The sequence below is a fragment of the Dasypus novemcinctus genome, chromosome 18 (genome assembly GCF_030445035.2).
Source record: "Dasypus novemcinctus isolate mDasNov1 chromosome 18, mDasNov1.1.hap2, whole genome shotgun sequence".
In the NCBI taxonomy this organism is placed as follows: domain Eukaryota; kingdom Metazoa; phylum Chordata; class Mammalia; order Cingulata; family Dasypodidae; genus Dasypus; species Dasypus novemcinctus.
The window spans coordinates 67,788,715-67,810,640 of NC_080690.1; the positions used below are offsets into that span (position 1 = coordinate 67,788,715).

General features: G+C 43.2%; 1 protein-coding gene and 1 long non-coding RNA gene across 3 annotated transcripts in view; one reads left to right on the forward strand and one right to left on the reverse strand.

Moving 5' to 3' along the window:
• Positions 1–21,926, forward strand: part of SAE1 (SUMO1 activating enzyme subunit 1) — a 151,029-nt gene that overhangs the window by 3,187 nt on the left and 125,916 nt on the right. The gene's annotated exons all lie outside the window — the stretch shown is intronic.
• Positions 2,282–19,080, reverse strand: LOC111763362 (uncharacterized). Its single transcript, XR_009181632.2, has 4 exons — positions 18,788–19,080; positions 14,243–14,325; positions 9,538–9,576; positions 2,282–3,692 (listed from the first exon to the last, which is right to left on the reverse strand). It is a non-coding gene; the product is annotated as an uncharacterized lncRNA (long non-coding RNA).

Below are 21,926 nucleotides of genomic sequence, written 5' to 3' on the forward strand. Positions count from 1 at the left end.
TTGACTGGAGATCGCATTTCTGGGTATATATATTCAGAGAGAAAACAGGGTGACAAACAGATACTTGTACACCAATGTTTATACAGCGTTATTCACAATAGCCCAAAGTTGGAAACAATCCAGGTGTCCCTCAACGCGTGAATGGATAAACAAAATGTGGTACGTACACACAATGGGAGTATTATCTGGCCATAAGAAAAAATGAGATTATGAGACATGCTACAACATGGAAAAACCTTGAAAACATTATGCTCAGTGAAATAAGCCAGACCCATAAGGGCAAAAATATGATATCACTAACAAGAGAGGATAGAAATAGCAAATTCACAGCAGTAGGAAACAGATTAGAGGTAACCAGGGAAAGGGGGAATATTTATAAAAATATAAATATCCAAATTGCTGGTGCACAATATTGAGAATATAATTACTATTAATGTTTAATATGATTAAAACAAAGAAAAGATAATGTCCCAGAGAAAAGAAACTAAAAGTTAAGGGACAAAAGGCAGGGGTGAGGAGTGGAGAAAATGGAGGAATTGTTCAAACTTAGAGGTGAGATACACTGCAGCTGTTTGAGAGACTAGGTGTGCAGCCAGAGAACGTAAGGAAGGCAAACTTGACAAAAAGTGAGGAATATGGTTGTGATGAAAAGGATAAAGATGCTTGGAAGAAAGTGAGGCCAACATAAAACTTCACATAAAAGACCTGTCAGAGATACTTCATACTTTGCCATTGCAAAGGATAAAATGTTGGAAACTGATCCAAACTTAGAAAGGAGTGTAATTTGTCAATGCATAGGAAAGGTGCTTTGTATTGTAGGTTATACAACTAGAAAAAGGCAAACTGTTCAAACTATGGTTGACACGTTATTTACAAAGAAATAAAACTTTTCAATTTTCAATGTTTTAAATTGGTGTACTAAAAAAAAAAAAACAACTTAGATGTGAGGGAGACTAGAAGGTTTCAGACAGAGGAAATTGCTTATTTCAGGTCGTGACAAGGCAAAGAGTACTCAGATCCCAAAAAGTGAGACAACCTGTGTAAAAATAGCAATAACTAGAGACCAGATAACAGACGTGGCCAGATGACCTTCTGGGATAGTGATCAAACTATAAAAGAAAAAAAAGTTCCAGACCACAAGCTTTTTGGAGGTTGCAATTTACAATCCCCTTCAGGGGAAAAATTAGCCTTCCTAGTAACAAGCTTAAGCCATTTTCTTTCTTTCTTTTTTTTTTTAAGATTTATTTTTATTTATTTCTCTCCCCTTCCCCTCCACCCCTGCCCCAGTTGTCTGTTCTCTGTGTCCATTCGCTGTATGATCTTCTGTGTCCGCTTGTATCCTTGTCAGCGGCACCAGGAATCTGTGTCTCTTTTTTTTGTTGTTGTTGTTGCGTCAGCTTTCCGTGTGGGCGGCGCCATTCTTGGGCAGGCTGCACTGTCTTTCACCCTGGGCGGCTCTCCTTACAGGGCTCACTCCTTGCGCATGGGGCTCCCCTACGCTGGGGACACCCCTGTGTGGCAGGGCACTCCTTGCACACATCAGCACTGCGCATGGGCCAGCTCCACACAGGTCAAGGAGGTCTGGGGTTTGAACCGAGGACCTCCCATGTGGTAGGCGGACGCTCTGTCTGTTGAGCCAAGTCTGTTTCTCCCCAGCTTTATTCTTAGTGGCAGCCTTCCCTAAGGGGATTTTGGGGCAGGGTCTCACAGCTATGTTCTCTGCTGGGTCTCAGCTTGTGACTCTGTCTTCCTTCTATTCCCTATACTAACCTGCCTCCTGCCTACCAAGAGTGAAACCTTAAAAAAAAAAGAAGGAAAAAACATGGGACTCTACAACAAACAGTGAACCCTAATGTAAATGAGGGACTATAGTAAATAGTACAATTATAAAAATGCTCTTGAAAGTGGATGTGGCTCAAGCAGTTGAGCATCCACCTCCCATACAGGAGGTGCCCAGTTGGGTTCCTGGTACCTCCTGAAAAATCAAAAAACCAAACAACAAGCAAAGCAAAAAAAAAAAAAAAAAGATAAAACCAACCCAGAAAGGAAATGAAGAAAAAATAAACAAACAAAAAAGAAAAATACAAAAATAAAAATACCCCCCCCCCCAAAAAAAAGCCAAAAAAGTTTTTTAAAAATCCAACTTAGGAAAGCTGATGTATCTCAGGGGTTGTGCTCTGGCTTCCCATATACAAGGTCCCTCCTAGCCCCCAGTACATATATATATATATATATATATATATATATATATATATATATATATATATATATATTAGTGTTCTTTCATGAATTATAACAAATGTACCACATTGTGGAAGATGTTAATATAATAATAGGGTGGTATGTGGCAACTCTGTAATATATACATGATTTTTCTGTAAACCTACAACTTCTCACTAAAAAAAAAAGAAGAAAAAAGAAGAAACAAGGGTGAATCCTTCAGTGGGCATAGAAAAGACCTTTTTTCCCTTGCATGCAAGAATATATTAAAATGTTGACTCGTGGTCAAAACTAGATTGTCCAAAAAGTTTTCCTTAATATGCCAAGAGCTAGTTCAACATTGTGGGGATGGAGATGAAAAATATTGCGAGTGTGACTGTGGTTTTGCCATTCACCCCCTCCACGCCTTGATTTCTGGACCACATCTAAGTCTCTATGTGATTGTGAAATGTGCCATTCCCCACCTCCATGCCTTGATTTCCAGACCATGTATAAGTCCAGTTATGGACGAAACAATTCTGGTGGCTGGAATGGAGGGAGATTCCTCATCATGATGAAGGGCAAATACATACTTAGTGGTGAACGACTGAAAGCTTTCCCTCTGAGATCAGGAGCAGGACAAGGAGCCTGCTGTCACAGCTGTTCAACATTGTACTGCAAGTTCTAGCTAGAGCAATTAGGAAAAAGAAAGAAGTAGAAGGCATCAGATTTGGAAAGGAAGAGGTATAACTTTCCCAGTTGCAGTTGCCACAACCCTATATACTGATAATCCTGCAAAATCCACAACAAAGCTACTAGAAATAATGAATGAATTTAGCAAAGTGGCAGGGTACAGGATCAACATGCAAAAATCAGTGGTGTTTCTATATACTGATAGGGAACAGTCTGAAGAAGAGATCAGGAAGAAAATTCCATTTGCAACAGGAACCAAATGAATCAAATATCTAGGAATGGATCTAACTAGCAATGTAGAGGACTCGTACACAGAAGAATTATAGAATGTTGTTGGAAGAGATCAAAGGAACCTAAATAAATGAATGGAATTTCCGTGTTCATGGATTGGAAAACTAGATAATAAAATGCAGATTCTACCCAAAGTGATTTTGCAGATTCAATAAAATCCCAGTCAAGATTCCAGTGCCCTTCTTTGCCGCGATGGAAAAGCCAACCACTGGATTTATTTGGAAGGGCAAAGGGTCTGGAATAGCAAAAGCCCCCTTGGGCAAGAGGAATAAGGTTGGAGGACTCACACTTCCTAATCTTAAAACTTGTTACAGGGGAACAGATGTAGCTCGGTGGTTGAGCGCCTGTTTCCCATGTATGAGGTCCTGAGTTTGATCCCCATTACTTCCTAAAAACAAAAACAAAACAAACAAATGAAAAAAATAACTCTCATTGGGGAGCAGATGTAGCTCAGTTTTTGAATGCCTGCTTCCCATGAAGAAGGTCCTGGGTTCATTCCCTGGTACCTCCTGAAAAACAAAAAAACAAAATAAAAAACTCAGCTTGTTACAAAGTCACAGTAATCAGAGCAGCATGAATTGGCACAAGGACAGACATGCACCAATGGAATTGAATTGAGAGTTCAGAATTCAACACTCACATATATGGTCAACTGATTTTTTTTTTCAGTTTGCAAATAAAAGAAAGTTTTGGCAATGTCCACTCTACCTCTAAATCAAGAGGGGGCTTAGATCCCATGTGATTGATGGATGCAATTCTCCTGCTTGCAGTTGTTGGCACTCCGGTTCCTTGGTGTGGTGGTTGACCATCCTCACCTCCCTGTTAGCTGACCTGGGTAAGTCCAATGAACCAGAGAGTAGGTGTTGCAACTCAGCTGAGGTTCAGGGCCCAGGTGGCACACAGACAGTTCAGAGATTCATCTCTCCTGAGCATACACCAAGCCCAGTGCCAACCACAGGTTCAGCAAGTGACAGAAGCAGCATGTGTAGAGAGGTCACATCTGAGTCCAACTCCATCAAACTCAGGAGCACAAATTCCAAAGTAGGGCCCACTGGCAAGGCACTCAACTCCAGAGCCACCTGTCATGACCGTGGGACCTGGGTGTCTCTGTAGCCCTCAGGAGCACCTCTACCTGGGTTTGTATCTACTTTGACTGTCTCTGAGATCCTGCTGAGACATGTGTAAGCGCAACCCCTCTGATGATCTCCCGACTAATTTTGAAGTCTCTTAGCCATATCCATCCCAGGGTCCACAGAATGGTGGAATAAAATATGGATTAGAATGGATTTACTGGTATTCTACTATAGAACTATTGTGACTCTAGCAATGGAAGAAATTGTGTCATTGATGTGGAGACAGTGGCCATGGGAGTGACTCAAGGCAAGGAGAGGGAAGAAGAGGTGTGATGTGGGGGCATTTTCGGGACTTGGAGTTGTCCTGAATGATATCGCAAGGACAGATGCAGGACATTATATATCCTGACATAATTCACTGAATGGACTGGGGGAGAGTGTAAACTACAATGTAAAGTATAATCCACGCGTTGTAGCAGTTCCAAAATGTATTCATTAAATGCAATGAATGCGCCACACTGTTGATATGGGAGGAGTGGGGGTGGGAAGGGGAGTGGGATATATCAGAACCTCATATATATATATTTTTTTAAGATTTATTTTTTATTTATTTCTCTTCCCTTCCCCACCCCACCGCCCAGTTGAATGCTGTGTCCATTTGCTGTGTGTTCCTCTGTGTCCACTTGTATTCTTGTCAGTGGCACCCGGAATCTGTGTCTCGTTTTGTTGTGTCATCTTGCTGAGTCAGCTCTCCGTGTGTACAGCGCCACTCCTGGGCAGGTTGCACGTTTTTCACACTGGGCGGCTCTCTTTATGGGGTGCACTCCTTGCGCGTGGGGCTCCCCTACATGAGGGACACCCTGCATGGCACAGCACTCCTTGCGCACATCAGCACTGCACATGGGCCAGCTCCACATGGGTCAGGAGGCCCGGGGTTTGAACTTTAGATCTCCCATGTGGTAGACGGATGCCCTATCCATTGGGCCAAATCCACTTCCCCATCTTATATTTTTTAATGTAACATTTTGTTTGATCTATATATCTTTAAAAAAAAGACAATAAAATATTTTACTAAAAAAAGTTTTGTATGAGTCAGAGGAAAAATTTACATTACACATACTCAGTTAAATAATACATCGAAGTCTGTTACATAAGGGAAATGGATGTGGCTCAACCAATTGGGCTCCCATTTACCATATGGGAGGTCCAGGGTTCGATGCCCAGGGCCTCCTGGTGAGGGCAGGCTGGCCCACGTGGAGTGCTGGCCCATGCAGGGAATGTTGGCCCATGCAGGAGTGCTGCCCTGCATGGGAATGCCATCCTGCACAAGAAAGCCGCCCTGCGCAGGAGTGCCAGTCTATGCGGAGAGCTGGCACAGCAAGATGACGCAACAAGAGACCTAGAGGAGAGAAAATAAGAAAATGTAGCAGCACAGGGAGCAGAGTGACGCAGGAGAGTAATCACCCTCTCTCCCACTACAGAAGGTTCCAGGATCAGTTCCTGGAGTCCCCTGATGGGAATAGAGTCAGACACAGAAGAACACACAGTGAAGGGACACAGAGAGCAGACAATGGGGGGAGGAGGAATAAATAAAAAATAAGTCTTTAAAAAAATGTCTGTTATATAAAACATATTTATGAAACATTTTCAATTTTATTAGTGAAACTACTTCAAATGCTCAAAGTCAAAAAAAAAAAAAAAGGTCAAGCAAAATTGTTCAGGGAGAGCCTGCTTCACCAGGCCCTCCCAAATACCAGCAACCTCAGAGGGAAGCCACAAACAAGGGTTCTGGGTCTTGGGAAAACTATTTTTCAGATGGAAACTGTTACAAGGTTGCAGTCTTTCCATAAACAAGCAGAAAAAAAGGGCATTTATATCAGTTCTTTCTAAATCGAATCAGGAAATGGAAGTGTAGATTAAAAGCAATTTTTTTTGTCTTTATTTTTTTTAATGTTACATTAAAAAAATATGAGATCCCCATATACCTCCCATCCCCCTCACCCCACTCCTCCCACAATAACAACCTCCTCCATCATCATGGGACATTCATTGCACTTAGTGAATATATCTCTGAGCTCCGCTGCACCACATGGTCAATGGTCCACATTATAGTTTACACTCTCCCCGAGTCCACCCAGTGGGCCATGGGAGGACATACAATGTCCAGTAACTGTCCCTGCAGTACCACCCAGGACAATTCCAAGTCCTGAAAATGCCCCCACATCACATCTCTTCTTCCCACTCCCTACCCTCAGCAGCTACCGTGGCCACTTTCTCCACATCAATGCTACATTTTCTTCCATTACTAATCACAATAGTTCTAAAAACAACTTTAACACATCTGTTCTTTAGATCCAACACTCCTCAGAAAATGCTGTTCTATGTGAGAATCAACCAAATACTCAAGGACCTTGTATTACTTTGTCCTACCAGAGCACTAGTAGGAAAAAAATTTTTTTTTGTATGTGATCATTAAAAATATTAAGGCCAGGGAAGCGGCTGTGGCTCAATCAGTTGGGCTCCTGGGTTCGCATCCCAGGGCCTCCTTGTGAAGGCAGGCTCGCCCACATGCTGCGGAGAGCTGCAGGCTCACAGGCGCCACAGAGAGCCAACTCAACAAAAAGGAAGACAAGTAAAAACACAGAAGAGCATGCAGCGAATGGACACAGAGAGCAGACAACAAGCAAGGTACAAGGGGGGGAGGGAAATAAATAAAATAAATATAGACACTCAGAAGAATGCACAGTGAATGAACACAGAGCAGACAGCAAGCAAGGGGGGAGGGAATAAAAAATATATATAATATGGCCAGCTGATTTTTTTTATTGAAGTATATCATTCATACATGAACACACATAAACAATAAGTCTATATTAAAGATTGCGAAGTTACAAGATAAACATACATAACATCACACAGGGGTCTCATACATCACCCCTCCACCAATTCTTTGCATTGGTGTGAAATATTTGTTACAAACTATGCAAGAACATTGTCAAAATATTACTACCAACTATATTCCTTATCTTACATTTGGTGTATTTTTCCCCCAACCCATACTATTTTTTTAAATGTATTTTTGTTATAGATATTGTGAACTTGCAAAACAATCATACAGATGTATAAATCCCCATACACCTCCACATCCTGGTGGAACATTTGTTACAGATTATGAGAGAATATCATCAGACTATTACCACCAATCATGGTCCATAGCATACATTTGGCACACACTTTTTCCATACACCTCCATTAGCAAAACAGTATAACTTGGCATTAATGCAAGAATATTATAGAATTGCTGTTAACCACAGTCTATAGGTCCCACCAGTTGTAGTTTTCCCATGTTTCTCCATATTCCCATCACCCTGCAATAGTGATGTACATCTGCTCTAGCCCACAGAAGGACTCTCTTGCATTTGTACCCTTAACCACAATTCTCAACCACTTCTGGGTTCATTGTGTTATTCGGTCCCTCGATTATTCTTTAGCTTTCTTTCTAGTGACACGTACTTCCCCAGACTACCTTTTTCAGTCACAATCCCATTTATAACCAGTTGTTACTCACGATAATGTGTTACTATCAACTCTATCCATCTCCACACTTTTACAGTCAAGTTAATTAAAACTTCTATGTACATTAAGCATCCATAATTCTTCTCAACCCTCCTCTTATCTCCTTATAAACTATACTCTAGGTTTTAATTCCATGTGTTTATTATTTGTATTTAGTTCATATTAATGAGACCATGCAATATTTGTCCTTTTGCGTCTGGCTTATTTTGCTTAGAATAATGTCTTCAAGACTCATCCATGTTATCACATATGTCCCAATTTCATTTCTTCTTATTGCATATTCCATCATATGTATATACCACATTTTGTTTATCCATTCATTGGTGGATAGACACTTGGGTTGTTTCCACTTTTTGGCAATTGTGACCAATGCCGCTATGAACATTGGTGTGCAGATGTCTGTTTGTGTCATAGTTTTTAGTTCTTCTGGATATATTCCTAGTAGAGGAATTGTGACTAGCTGATTTTGACAAGGGTGCAAAGATCCACGCAATTGAGAAAGAGTTGTCTCTTCAACAAGTGGTGCCGGGAAAACTGGATGTATACATGCAGGGAGAAGGGATGGACCCCTTCCTCACACCATATACAGAAAACAACTCAAAATGGATCAAGAACCTAAGTATGGGAACCAGAGCTGTGAACCTCCTAGAAGAGGGTATTGGGAGGCATCTTCAGGACCTGTGTTGAGCAATGGTTTCATGGCACCCAAACCACAAGCAACAAGGGGGAAAAAATGAATGGTTGGGACCTCATCAAAATGGAAAACTTTTATGCATCTAAGGACTTACTTTATCATGAAAGTAAAGGACATCCTACTTAATGGTAGAAAATATTTGGAAAACACATATCCAATGGGAGTTTAATATCCAGAGTGTATATAGAAAACCTACAACTCAATATAAAAAGATAAACAAATAAACAAACAAAAACCAAAACCCTTCTTGAGAGCAGTGTTTATCCTCTCAAGGTTTGGTCTCCAGCTAGTGCAATCCCTAAGGCTTCAAAAAACTTCTAGGTGATAAGGAACATAACAAGAACAGCGGCTCCCATCAGGAAGAACATTTCTACGTGCTCTGTCAGTGTCCTTCTAAAACATCATCTAACCTTGTCTGCCATGGCCATCTGACATTCTAGCAAGATGTTACTTTGTCCGACCTGTGGTTTAATGATTACAGTCTAGACTCTGGAAAGTTAGATGTTTACTTGCAGAAGATTGGTAAGTTTTAAATGATTTCTGTCTGGGAGAAAGGCTAACCTGAGGATGTTAACCATGTTTATATCTAACTTGGCAATGTAATTCTAGCATTCTTTTGTCCACTGTCTTTACTGACTCATTTCTCATATCCTCCTTTGAACCAGCCCTATCTTCTCTCTGGTTACCTCACTAATGAGCTAAATAAAATCTTCAATGAGTGCTCATTATGTATTTGTATGAACATCATGTATTTATCTTTTTAAAAATGATACTTTAGGGAGCAGATGTGGCTCAAGCACTTGGGCACCTGCCTCCCACATGGGAGGTCCTGGGTGTGATTCTCAGTGTCTCCTAAAGACAAGGAGCAGACATCGAGCCCAAACAATGAGCAGATAATGAGCAAGCCAACGAGCAAAACAGCTAGCAGATGACAAGGAAAACAATGAGCAGACAACGAGCAAAAACCAAGTGATCAGGGAGCAGATGTGGCTCAAGCTATTGGGCACTCACCTCCCACATTTGAAGGCCCAGGTTCGATTCTGATGCCTCCTAAAGAGAAAACAAACAGACAATGAGCAAAAACAAGAAGCAAAAACCAGAAGAGGGAGCCATCTCGTGGAGGGGGATTATACTTTAATTACTTTGATAATACTTAGTAAATCCATGGATGATAATCAAGCACGAATAGGACAGGTTGGACTGGGGGACACTAGTTTCCAACAAGTGGTAATTCCAAGGAAGGTAAATTGTTGACCCATCCCACTGGAAAGCATGCAGTGTAACCAATCTAACACCAGTGGACAGGAGGAGGGTGATTGGGTGTGTGAGAACCTGTTTGATTTCAACCCCCTATATATCATTTCCACATGATGATGGAGAACTGCTGGGCCTGCCCAACTTATTAATTAGACAGGGGTTCTTAGTGGGGTCTGAAAGATTTCAAAGGGTCCATTAGCTTGAACTGAAAAAATCAACATGATTAGATATCCTACATGATATGCATGTTGCCTTGTCAGATACTACACCACGGTTTAATGTTCTTATTCAGGGTAACAGCAGTCTGCACATTGACATGTCTTTAAAAAATAAAATTTAACTGTAACCAACTTTCCTGTAGTTTTGCTATATTGAATTATTATTTTAAATGTGTTAAGAAACACATGTTTATTGTATCTTATGTTTTTATTTTAGTAACTCTATTTCAATATATGTAACTGATTTCTTTTGTAATTTTGTTTTATGCATTTAAAAACATTGTTTTTGTGGGGACATGCTGGTGTGGGTGTGATATATTTATTAAATTATACACAGTATGATTTATTAAATAATAAATAGTATGATTTTTATTTTGACATAACATGTTCTGAGTGCAGTAGATAACTGCCTGCAAAAAGGTTGGTAAGGATGGTGTATTAGTCAGCCAAAGGGGTGCTGATGCAAAATACCAGAAATTGGCTGGTTTTTATAAAGGGTATTTATTTGGGGTAGAAGCTTACAAATACCAGGCCATAAATCATAAGTTACTTCCCTCTCCAAAGTCTATTTTCATGTGTTGGAGCAAGATGGCTGCCGACATCTGTGAGGGTTCAGGCTTCCTGGGTTCCTCCCTTCCAGGGTCTTGTTTCTCTCTGGGTTCAAGGTTCCTTCCTTCCCAGGGCTTGCTTCTTCCTGGGCTCAGGGTTCCTCTCTTTCTGGGTCTGGCTTTTCTTTCCTCTGAGCTTACTTCCTGGGGCTCCAGCTTAAGGCTTCAGCATCAAACTCCAACATCAAAATTCCAACATCAAAAACCCTCTCATCAAAATCTCCAACCCTGTCCTTGGCCCGGCCTTTCATCTGTGGGGACTCAACACCCTAATTATGTGGCCCAATCAAAGCCCTAATCATAACTTCATCATGCACAGTAATAGACCAGATTACAAACATAATCCAATATCTATTTTTGGAGTTCATAACTATATCAAACTGCAACAAGTGTCCTAAAACCATCTGCCGCTACATTCTGAGAGGGGTCCGTGGTTTTCACCTGAATGGCAAAGGGGTCTGTGGAACAGAAAAGGTTAAGAACCCCTGCATTACGGCAACAGATGGTGCTCTGTCACCCGGGAGTCTGAAGTCATTCATTCTCCATAGAACCCACTAAAAAGCCAAGAGTGAATTCTTAGAAGAGGATTTGCTTACCAAAGAGGTCATGGCTTTGCTACAAAACCTCAGGGCCTAGACTTCCTGTGGAGGCCTACCAGGGGGCCATACACTGTCCCTACTTATATTTCATTTTATTTTTATTAAAGAATACCATCCACTCAGATAAGCATTTATCATAGGTGTGCAGCTCAGTGAAGCTACACAAAGTGAACCCGCCATGTAAGCAGCAGCAAGATCAAGAAACAGGACATCAGGGGCCACCCAGGGTCCCCCTCTTATCCCCTTTCAGTCACTGCCTCCACCCAGGGTACCCACCATTCTATCGTTTAACAGCATAGATTAATTTTTATTTATTTTTAAAATTTTAGGCATAGATTAATTTTGCCTCTTCTAGAACTTCATAAAACTGGAATCTACAAGATGTACTCTCTTGTGGTGGCTTCTGTCAGAACTCAGCATGTTTGTGCGACTCATCTCATTGTGAAGCTTTAGTCCACTCCTTCTCATTTCTGCACAGTATTCTACCGTGTGACTAAACCTGATGTTAATGGTAGAACTCTCCTACATGGCTGGTGGCTCTAAATTGGCATAACCGGGAAGCCGAAGTGGCTCAAGCGATTGGGCTCCCGTCTACCATATGGCAGGTCCAGGGTTTGATTCCTGGGGCCTCCTGATGAAGGCGAGCTGGCTTACGTGGCAAGGTGGCCCAAACAGAGAGCTGGCCCACGCGGAGTGCTGGCGTGTGTGGTGTGCTGGCCTGCGCAAGAGTGCTGGCCCACATGGAGAGCTGGGGCAGCAAGATGACGCAACAACAAAAGACACGGAGGAGAGACAATGAGAGACGCAGCAGACCAGGGAGCTGAGGTGGTTCAAGAGATTGAGCATCTCTCTTCCACTCTGGAAAGACCCAGGATCATTTCCCAGTGCCACCTAAAAAGAAGACAAGCAGACACAGAAGAATGCACAGTGAATGAACACAGAGAGCAGGCAACCGGAGTGGGGGTGGGGTTAAAGTAAATAGATAAATAAATTGGCATAACCGCTTTGGAAAATGGTTTGGCGATATAGCTCCCATAGTTAAACATATGCCTATACTATGATTCAATAGTTCCATCTGCCCCAAAGTAATAAATACCCAACAGAAATGCATTCATGCAGTCACCATAAGGCATGAATAAGACTGTTTACAGCAGCACTAGTCAAAATAGCCCCACACTTGAAGCTACCTAAGAGCCCATTGGTAGAACAGACAAATACATTGTAGTGTATTCACCATCCTTATTTGCCAAACATATTTTGAGACTTTCTGGGTCTGACAGGTTATAAAACCTAAATGGCAGAGCTGTTCGCCCTATATATGGAACCAGCTAGAGAATCTCCTCTTGCCCTGGGTCCCAGCAGCCTTTCTCTGTTGATGAGTTAGAGCAACTCTCCCAGACATCATACAAGTTGCCCCCAAAAGCCCAAGGGGCCCATGAAATATTGTGGCTTTTTCTTGGGGGGAAGTAACTTGCTCTTTGTTTTGGCAAAAAGCGATTTCAATCTTCCCCTTTCCCTGGGCCCCCCATGTGTCCCTGGGCTGTGAGGTCCCTGTGTTTTTCTGAGGCTGGGCCTCCGTGATGCCCATCAGGCTGGCCAGTACTTCCATGCTACCCATCTCCTCCTGTTCACCACACATTATTCTCTGGGTGACGGACATTTTTATTCTAGCTCCTGAGGTAACTCTAGAGGGGGTTCTTTGCGTAGTGGATGAGGAGGCTTTCACAGAGAAAACAGCCCAGAGTGTGGAAGAAAAATTAGCAGGCTTTACCGCCAGCTCCAGCCTCTGGAGACAACCTGGGAGTGACAGGAGAAGACGGCTGAGCAAAGAGAGGTGAGGCCAGCTCTGCCGACCACCAGCCCCACAGCTACCGCCTCCTTCTTCCTTGTTAGCAGGATCCTTTGGAAATCACTGAAGGAAACTGAGTATGTTTTTTGGTTGTCAACTGGTAGGTACCCAAGGGGCGAGTGGTGCTCCTTTGGGGGTGTTTTGGAAATTTGCAGGGACTTTGCTTGGTTGTCACCAGGGACGTTAAGACATCCTGTAGTATATCATTGATAATCAATGATGACTTAATGAATGAAATTAATGATATTTTAAATAATGGGAAGGACTGTGTATATACAATGTTATAGGAAGCTGTAATGCTGAGCTTTTCCAGTTCTTTTGGTAGATTCTTGGCCATTTACAAAATGTATACCCTTAAATTTGAGGACATATACCAACACATTAATTTTTTCCTCCACAAAATACAGAAAAATATTATGGGGGAGGGGACCCTTTAGGCCGTTAATGAGTCTGAAGTACAGGAGAAAATAATTTATAGAGTAGTGTCATTTTCAGGGTTTTTTTACCAGTAAAACAAAGTGATCATTTTACAAGAGTTACTGTATACTCACAGATAATAACTTGTGTATCAATTACAAATTACCATGTGCCATGGATCTTTCCAAGGTGATATATTAATTAATAAATCATTTAATGCCAAAGATCTGTTTTAGATCTTTAAAACAGCTGGGCTCCCCTTATATCTCTTTCTACAACCCATGCCCATTTCAATTTAATAATATAAGACAACTAAACAGAAGTGTTTATTCCAGAAGCTTATCCAAAAGATACTTGATACAGGGCTCTGCTGCCAGGTCATTCCACAACTGCTAAACTTCTTTACTGCACAAAGAGATTATTTGATCCTGCAACTGACATTTTTTTTCCCCTTAGTTCGGGAGGTAGGACACCATAGTGGGACAGCTTTGGATTCAGAAATTTAAACGGAGGATTTTTTAAAAAAGGAAAATTTCAAATGTATACAAAAATAGAATAGCAAAATATATCCCCGTGTACCCATTGCAAAACTTCAGGAATTATAAACTCATAACAAGCACATTTCTTCTTTATTCTGATCCACTGACCACTCCCCAGCCCTATTAGATTGTTTTCAATCAGATCTTGGACTTGTCATTGTGTGTGTGTGTGTATACCTATACATCTATAGTTGTATCTACACCTGTCATTATATAGTTAAAAACATACATTCATAGGAGTTGGTGTAGTTCAAGTTGTTGAGCACTGGCATAACACATACAAGGTCCCAGGTTCAATCCCTGGTTCAGTACCTAAAAAAAAAAAAATTTTAATAAAAAAAATAATTAAATAAAAAAATAAATACATGCATTCATAACCATACCTCTAATTCCATCCATCCAACACCACAGGTTCACTCCAATCTTCACCTTTTCCATATTTGTACTTTCTCAGACATCGAGACCCCTGACTGCCATTATGCTTGACATACTTATTTATTTGCTCCTTGTCCTGCATATAACCCATCTTCTGACACTGACAGGCCCTCCTCAGCCCCAGCCCCCCAGGCCCTGCCAGTCACAGACACCTCATGGGAAGGCAAGTGTAACCAATAAATATTTCTTAAAGAAAAGAAAAGGGAAGGGAAGAGAAAAGAGGGAGAAAAAAGAAGGCAAAGAGGAAAAGGAGGGCCACTGGGTTTTGTTACATAGCATTTTTGTGGCAGTAGCTAACTGATACAGGAGATTAAGCATCTTCCTTGCTTGAAATAACATTCATTTGAGGGTTCTGTCCCATGCAACCAAGTGCTTTCTGCCTGATCCAGAGTGCATTCCTGGCCAAAGAGAAGAGGTAAAGATACTCTTCTTTCCATTCCAGCTAGGATTTGGCACATACCAATGACTGAGAATAGAAATGAATAGCAGCCCACAGACTGAATCTCTGAGAAAGCTGAGCTATTTCTCGCCTGCTCACAGGAAAGTTATGAGTATCAACAGTGGGCTCTCAAGGTCTAAGTTCCCCCTTGTGTGGCTTGTCAGTGGGCTCTCTTCTGGAGTCAGCCACACGTAGTCTAGACTCTTATTAAGAAAGAAAAGGGGAAATGGACGTGGCTCAGGCAGTTGGGCTCCTGTCTACATAGAGGAGGTCCAGGGTTTGATGCCCAGGGCCTCCTGGTGAGGGCAAGCTGGCCCACACAGGAATGCCACCCTGCACGGGAGTGCCGCCCAGCATGGAGAGCTGGCGCAGCAAGATGACGCAACAAGAGACACAGAGGAGAGAAAATGGGGAGATGTAGCTGGACAGGACAGGGAACTGAGGTGGTGCAAGAGAGTAATAGCCTCTCTCCCACTCCAGAGGGCCCGGGATTGGTTCCTGGAGCTGCCTAATGGGAATGCAAGCAGACACAGAAGAGCATGCAATGAATGGACACAGAGAGCCTACAACTGGGGAGGGGAGAAATAAATTTTAAAAAAGAAAGGACAGGAAGAAAGCGGATGTGACTCAAGCAATTAAACTCCCGCCTATCACACAGGAAGTCCCTGGTTCAGTTCCTGGTACCTCCTAAAGAAGACAGCAAGCTGGTGTGACGGGCAGTCATGGCAAGCTGAGCAACAAGATGATACAACAAGACACAAGAAGAAAAACATAATGAGAGACACAACAAAGCAGGGAGCAGAGATTCCCAGTGCCTCCTAAAGAAAATGAGCAAGACAGCAAGCTCATGCAATGGGCTGGCACGGCAAGCTGACACAACAAGCTGACACAACAAGAGACACAAGAAGGAAAAGCATAATGAGAGACTCCATAAAGCAAGGAACAGAGGTAGCTCAAGTGATTATGTGCCTCCTTCCCACTTCAGAGGTCCTGGATTCAGTTCCCCATGTATCCTAAAGAAGCAAGGAAGATGCACAGGCACAGGAAGTGCAAAACAACGAAGGGGTGGGGAGAGAGAAATTATTTTTTTTTAAAAAGAGGACAGGAGGCAGGAACCAGAATTACACGGGCAAAAATAACCTACCCATCATTTCTTTTTTTTTTTAAATTGAGGTAAAATGCACATAATATACAGTTAACCATTTTAAAGTGTACAATTAAGTTGCATTTAGTACATTTACAATGTTGAATATCCATAACTCCTATCTAGTTTGAAAACACTTTCATCACTCCAGAAAGAAACCCCATAAGCAGTCGCTCCTCATTTCCCTTTCCCCCACCCACTGGCAACTGCTAATCACTTTCTGTCTCTAAGGATTTTTCTCTCCTAGATGTTTCATATAAATGGAATCATAGAACACTTGACCTTTTGTGTCTGGTTCCTTTCACTTAGTATAATGTTTTTGAGGTTCATCTATGCTGTAGCATGATTTGGTATTTCACTCTTTATATGGCTGAATGATACTCCATTGTTTGTCTGTACCCCTTTTTATCTTTCATCTGTTGGTGGACATTTGGGTTGTTTCCATCTTTGGCTATTGTGAATAATGCTGCTGTAAACATCACTACCAATCTTTTTTGATGGGAAGCGGACTTGGCCCAGTGGTTAGGGTGTCCGTCTACCACACGGGAGGTCCGCAGTTCAAACCCCGGGCCTCCTTGACCCGTGTGGAGCTGGCCCATGTGCAAGGAGTGCTGGGCCATGCAGGGGTGCCCCCGTGTAGGGAAGCCCCACGCGCAAGGAGTGCACCCTGTAAGGAGAGCCGCCCAGCGTGAAAGAAAGTGCAGCCTGCCCAGGAATGGCACTGAACACACGGAGAGCTGACACAACAAGATGACACAACAAAAAGAGACACAGATTCCCGTGCCACTGACAACAACAGAAGCGGACAAAGAAGAACTCCCTGCAGCAAATGGACACAGAGAACAGACAACTGGGGAGGGGAGGGGAGAAAAAGAAAAATCTTTTTTGAGCATATAACTGAAAGCCAAGCACACACTTTTCTTTCTCAAAATATGAAGCAGGATGGACCCCACAAAATCATGTCCTTAGAGCTAATCCACTCCTGTACTTTTATTTTTATTTTTATTTTTATTTTTTTTTAAAGATTTATTTATTTATTTAATTTCCCCCCCTCCCCTGGTTGTCTGTTCTTGGTGTCTATTTGCTGCGTCTTGTTTCTTTGTCCGCTTCTGTTGTCGTCAGCGGCACGGGAAGTGTGGGCGGCGCCATTCCTGGGCAGGCTGCTCCCTCCTTCGCGCTGGGCGGCTCTCCTTATGGGTGCACTCCTTGCGCGTGGGGCTCCCCTACGCGGGGGACACCCCTGTGTGGCAGGGCACTCCTTGTGCGCATCAGCACTGCGCATGGGCCAGCTCCACATGGGTCAAGGAGGCCCGGGGTTTGAACCGCGGACCTCCCATATGGTAGACGGACGCCCTAACCACTGGGCCAAAGTCCGTTTCCCAACTCCTGTACTTTTAAAATCATTTTAGATGGGGCCTTTTAATCAGATTTCCTTTTGCTTAGGTCACTTTCGTAGGGCACCACCCCAGGGTGGGTCTGACTCCTTTTACTGGAGTCCTTTATAAAGGGAGGAATAAAAGCCTCAGGCACAGAAAAAAGTTGCAGAGACAGGAGAAACCCCAAGAGGCTGAGAGAGAAGCCCAGAGGAGAGGGGGGAGGCAAACCATACGCCGTCACCCACGGGAAGAGAGGGCAGAGCCAGGCGGGGCCACCCTCGTGGCCTGATCACCCGCAGCGGCAGCGTGGTGAGCCAGCAAGTCTTTTTTTTTCTTTTTCAGATTTATTTTATTTATTTCCCGCCCCCTGCCCCCCAACTCCCGGCTTTGCCGCCTGCGCTCGCTGTCTGCTCTGTGTCCATTTGCTGCGCGTTCTTCTGTGTCTGCTCGTCTTCTCTTCTTCTCTTTAGGAGGCCCGGGAACCATCCTGGGACCTCTGCCATGGGAGAGAGGCCCTCCATAGCTTCAGCCACCTCAGCTCCCTGGTTTGTTGTGTTTCTCCTTGTCGTTCCTCTGTGTCTCTTTCTGTTGTGTCATCTTGTGTCAGCTCGCAATGCAGGCCGGCTCACAGCTCTCCGCAGCGCGGAGCAGCTCGCCTTCGCCAGGAGGCCCCGGGAACCGAACCTGCGACCCACTATGAGGTAGATGGGAGCCCAATGGCTTGAGCCACATCCGCTTCCCAGCAGATCTTGATGGTGCCTTGATTTGGGCATTTCTACAGCCTCAGAACTGTAGGCTCTTAACCTTTTTAAATTCTAATAAATTTCCATTGTAAAAGCCAGCCCATTTCTAGTATACAGCATTGGCAGCCTTCAGCAACCTAAAACAAATATGGTCACATGACTCAAAATCCAAAAGGCGAAAGAGTCGATAGCGGCAGGCTTCCCTCTCAGTCCTCGCCCCAGCCACACATTTCCTCTCTCCAAATTTCTTGGGCACTGAAATTTGAATTTTAGTTACCAATTTCTTAGGCAACCTCCCAGCAATATTTTATATATAAAGAAACCAATATGTATACCTTGTATTTTAATGATACCATACAAAAGCACTATTCTGGGAGCAGAGGTGGCTCAAGCGATTAGGCACCTCCCTCCTACATCGGAGGTCCCGGGTTCGGTTCCCGGTGCCTCCTAAAGAAACAAGGAAGACAAAGAGACACAGCAAGTGCAAACAACAAGGGGATGGGGAGAAATAAATAAAATAAATCTTAAAAAAAAACCACTATTGTGCATTGTAGCAATCAGCCAAAGGGTCGCTGACGCAAAATACTAGAAATCTGTCGGCTTTTATAAAGGGTATTCATTTGGGGTAGAAGCTTACAGTTACCAGGCCATAACGCATAAGTTACTTCCGTCACCAAAGTCTGTTGCCACGCATTGGAGCAAGATGGCTGCCGACGTCTGCCAGGGTTCAGGCTTCCTGGAGTCCTGTCTTCCCGGGGCTTGTTTCTCTCTGGGCTCAGCAGTCCTGCTCTCTCCACAAGGTCAGCTGTAGACGATCAGGTGAACGGATCCTCTCTCTTCCCAGGGCCTCTGCCGTGTCTAATTGAGCCTTCTCTCTGCAGCTCTGTGCTTACTTCCTGGGCTCCAGCACTAATATTCCAAACTCCCTTCTCTGCCGTGCAGTTTCTCTGTGTGTCCCTGCCCCCTACTGACGTCAAAGCCTCAGTCGTTATTTACTCAGGTAAAAGTGAAACCTCTGAATATAATATACTCTAACATGCCCGGAGGGACAGGCCAGTTTACAAACGTAATCCAATATCTATTTTTGGAATTCATAAACAATATCAAACTGCCACATGCATCTTGCTCTTTGTACTTACTGTATCATCCCCGTCAATGCGTGGTTTCCTCATTTTCTTTGCATGTTGAATAGTATTTCATTGCATGACTGTATGATAACTTAATTTCCAGATTCCTATTCATGACCAATTAAACTGTTTCCATTATTTTAGTATTAAAATGCTATTAAACCATAGCCTTGTATATGTAACTGAGGGTTAAGAATTAACAAATGATAATGATTACTGAATTTTATACAGACGCCTTTTTTTCCTTACTTTTCCAGTATTTTATTGAATAGCCAAATGCTAATACCTGAAGTTACCGAAACTGGCTAGATCAGCCTCATCTTTGTTTAAGATTATTTCAAAACTAGGCTCACCCATAATACCAAGCAAAAGCGGGTTCTTTTTTCCTGATGTGTCTTTAAAGCCAATTCCCGAGACACCAGGGTTTCAAAGAGAGAAAGATTTTTATAGGTTGCACAAGCAATGGATTACAGTGGCCTCCTGGCCCAAAACTACTTCTCTGATCTGCAGAAATTCTGATATTTTATAACATCAGGGGCTAATGAATAATGGGGTTGGAGCTGGACACAGTTGATTCATTAATAAATATTAAGGGCCTGAGCCAGACTGACAGGGTACAGTAGCACACTAGGGTCAGATACAAGGATTTGGGACAGGGGTACACAAAACGAAGGTCGGTTACAAGGTCTTTCATACGGATATTAAACAGGAGTGGGTAAAGTGATTGTCATCCCAGGAGTAAGTAAACACAAAGGCGAGCCTAATCTATAAAGCAGGGGTTCTTAACTTTTTTTGTTCCATGGACCCCTTTGCCAGTCAGGTGAAAACCACGGACCTCTTACTAATGCCAGTCTATACCATGTATTATTTAATAAATGTATTGCACCTGCATCAACATGTCCCCACAAGAATAATGTTTTTTTAAAAATTTCAGTTCCAATTCATGGACCCCTGGTTAAGAACCCCTGCTAAAAACAAAAGTAAGGAGAGTGGAGGTGGCTCAAGTGGTTGAGCACCTACCTCCCACATGGGCGTTCCCAGGTTCAGTTCCTGGTGCCTCCTGAAAAAAAACCAAAACAAACAACAAGCAAAACAAATGAACATCAGCTCAGGGAGGCCGATGTGGCTCAGTGGATGAGCGCCAGCTTCCCACAAGAGGGTTCAACCCCCAAGCTCCAGTACCTCAAAAACAAAACAAAGAAAACAATAACAAAGAAAAACAAAACAAAACAAAAAAACAACAAAAAACAAGGTAAGGTCAATCTAGAATTACCATCACAAAGGTAAGCACACACTAGGGTGAGGTTAAATCTAGAGCAACCATAAACAGGGGTGAGACCACTCTAGCTAGCTTCAGTAATTTCAGATATTAACGTTTTGCTTGCTATTTTATAAAGCCATCTTTATAATGATTAAGTAAACATAACTTTTCTTTTTTTTTCTTTCCTTTTTTTTTTGGAGATACAAGAGCTGGGGATGGAACCCCGGCCCTTGTATGTGGGAAGTCAGCACTCAAACACCGAGCCGCATCAGCTCCCCTGAGTTGCTTTTCTCATTTGCTTGTTTTTTGTTTCAGTTTTCTCCTATCTGGTTTCGCCATCGTCTTTTTGGCGCGTCACTTTGCTGCCCAGGGGGCCGCCTGTGCCTCTCCATCTCCTGCACAGGTCTGGGACACCTTTTTTCTTTTCTACCAGGAGTTCCTGGGGCTGGAACCCGGATCCTGCATATGGGAAACAGGAGCTCGAGTGCTTGAGCCCCAGCCGCTTCCCTTGTTTTGTTTTTAGGAGGCACTGGGGACGGAACCCAGGACCTCCCACGCAGGAAGCAGGCCTAACCTGTTGGAGCCACATCCACTCCTAATCTGACAACTTTTAAATGGCCCTGGGAGAAATGTAGTCCTAAGAGAAAGAAAGAATAGGAAAAGAATTTGGACTAGAATGAATCAGTTCATAGATATTTATTCCACGGTGCTCCATCCTGACTGCACTGTAGAATCATCTGGGAGCATTTGTAAAATCCCAAGGTCTCAGCTCCTCTTCACACCAATTAATCTGTCTCCACTGGTGCAGCCTGGCCCTGCAGTCCCTGAAAATCTCCCCAGGTGATGCTAATGTGCAGGTGGGATTGCGAAGCCCGGGCTTGGTGAATGGTGCGCCGTCACCTGGGGGAGGTAATTACTGAAGCCTTAGACCAAGGGGCCTGGAACACTCCAGAACTGCTCTCCACACCTTTTAGGCTGTGGAGCCTCGGTTTTGGCAATCTGATCAGCTGTTTAGTTTTTATTTTTATTTCTCTCCCGTTCCTCCTCTGTTGTCTGCTCTCTGTGTCCACTCACTGCATGGTGTTCTGTGTCCGCTTACATTCTAGTCAGTGGCACTGGTTTGTTTGTTTTTTAATTTATTTTATTTATTTCTCTCCCCTTCCCCCCTGTTGTTGTGTGTTCTTCTGTGTCCACTTATATCTCGGTGGCACCGGGAATCTGTCTCTCTTTTTGGTTGCATCATCTTGCTGCGTCAGTTCTCCCTGTGTGCAGCACCACTCCTGGGTAGGTTGTGTTTTTCTCATGCCAGGTGGCTCAATGGCGGGGCGCACTCCTTGCGCGTGGGGCTCCCCTATGCGGGGGACACCCCTGCATGGCACGACACTCCT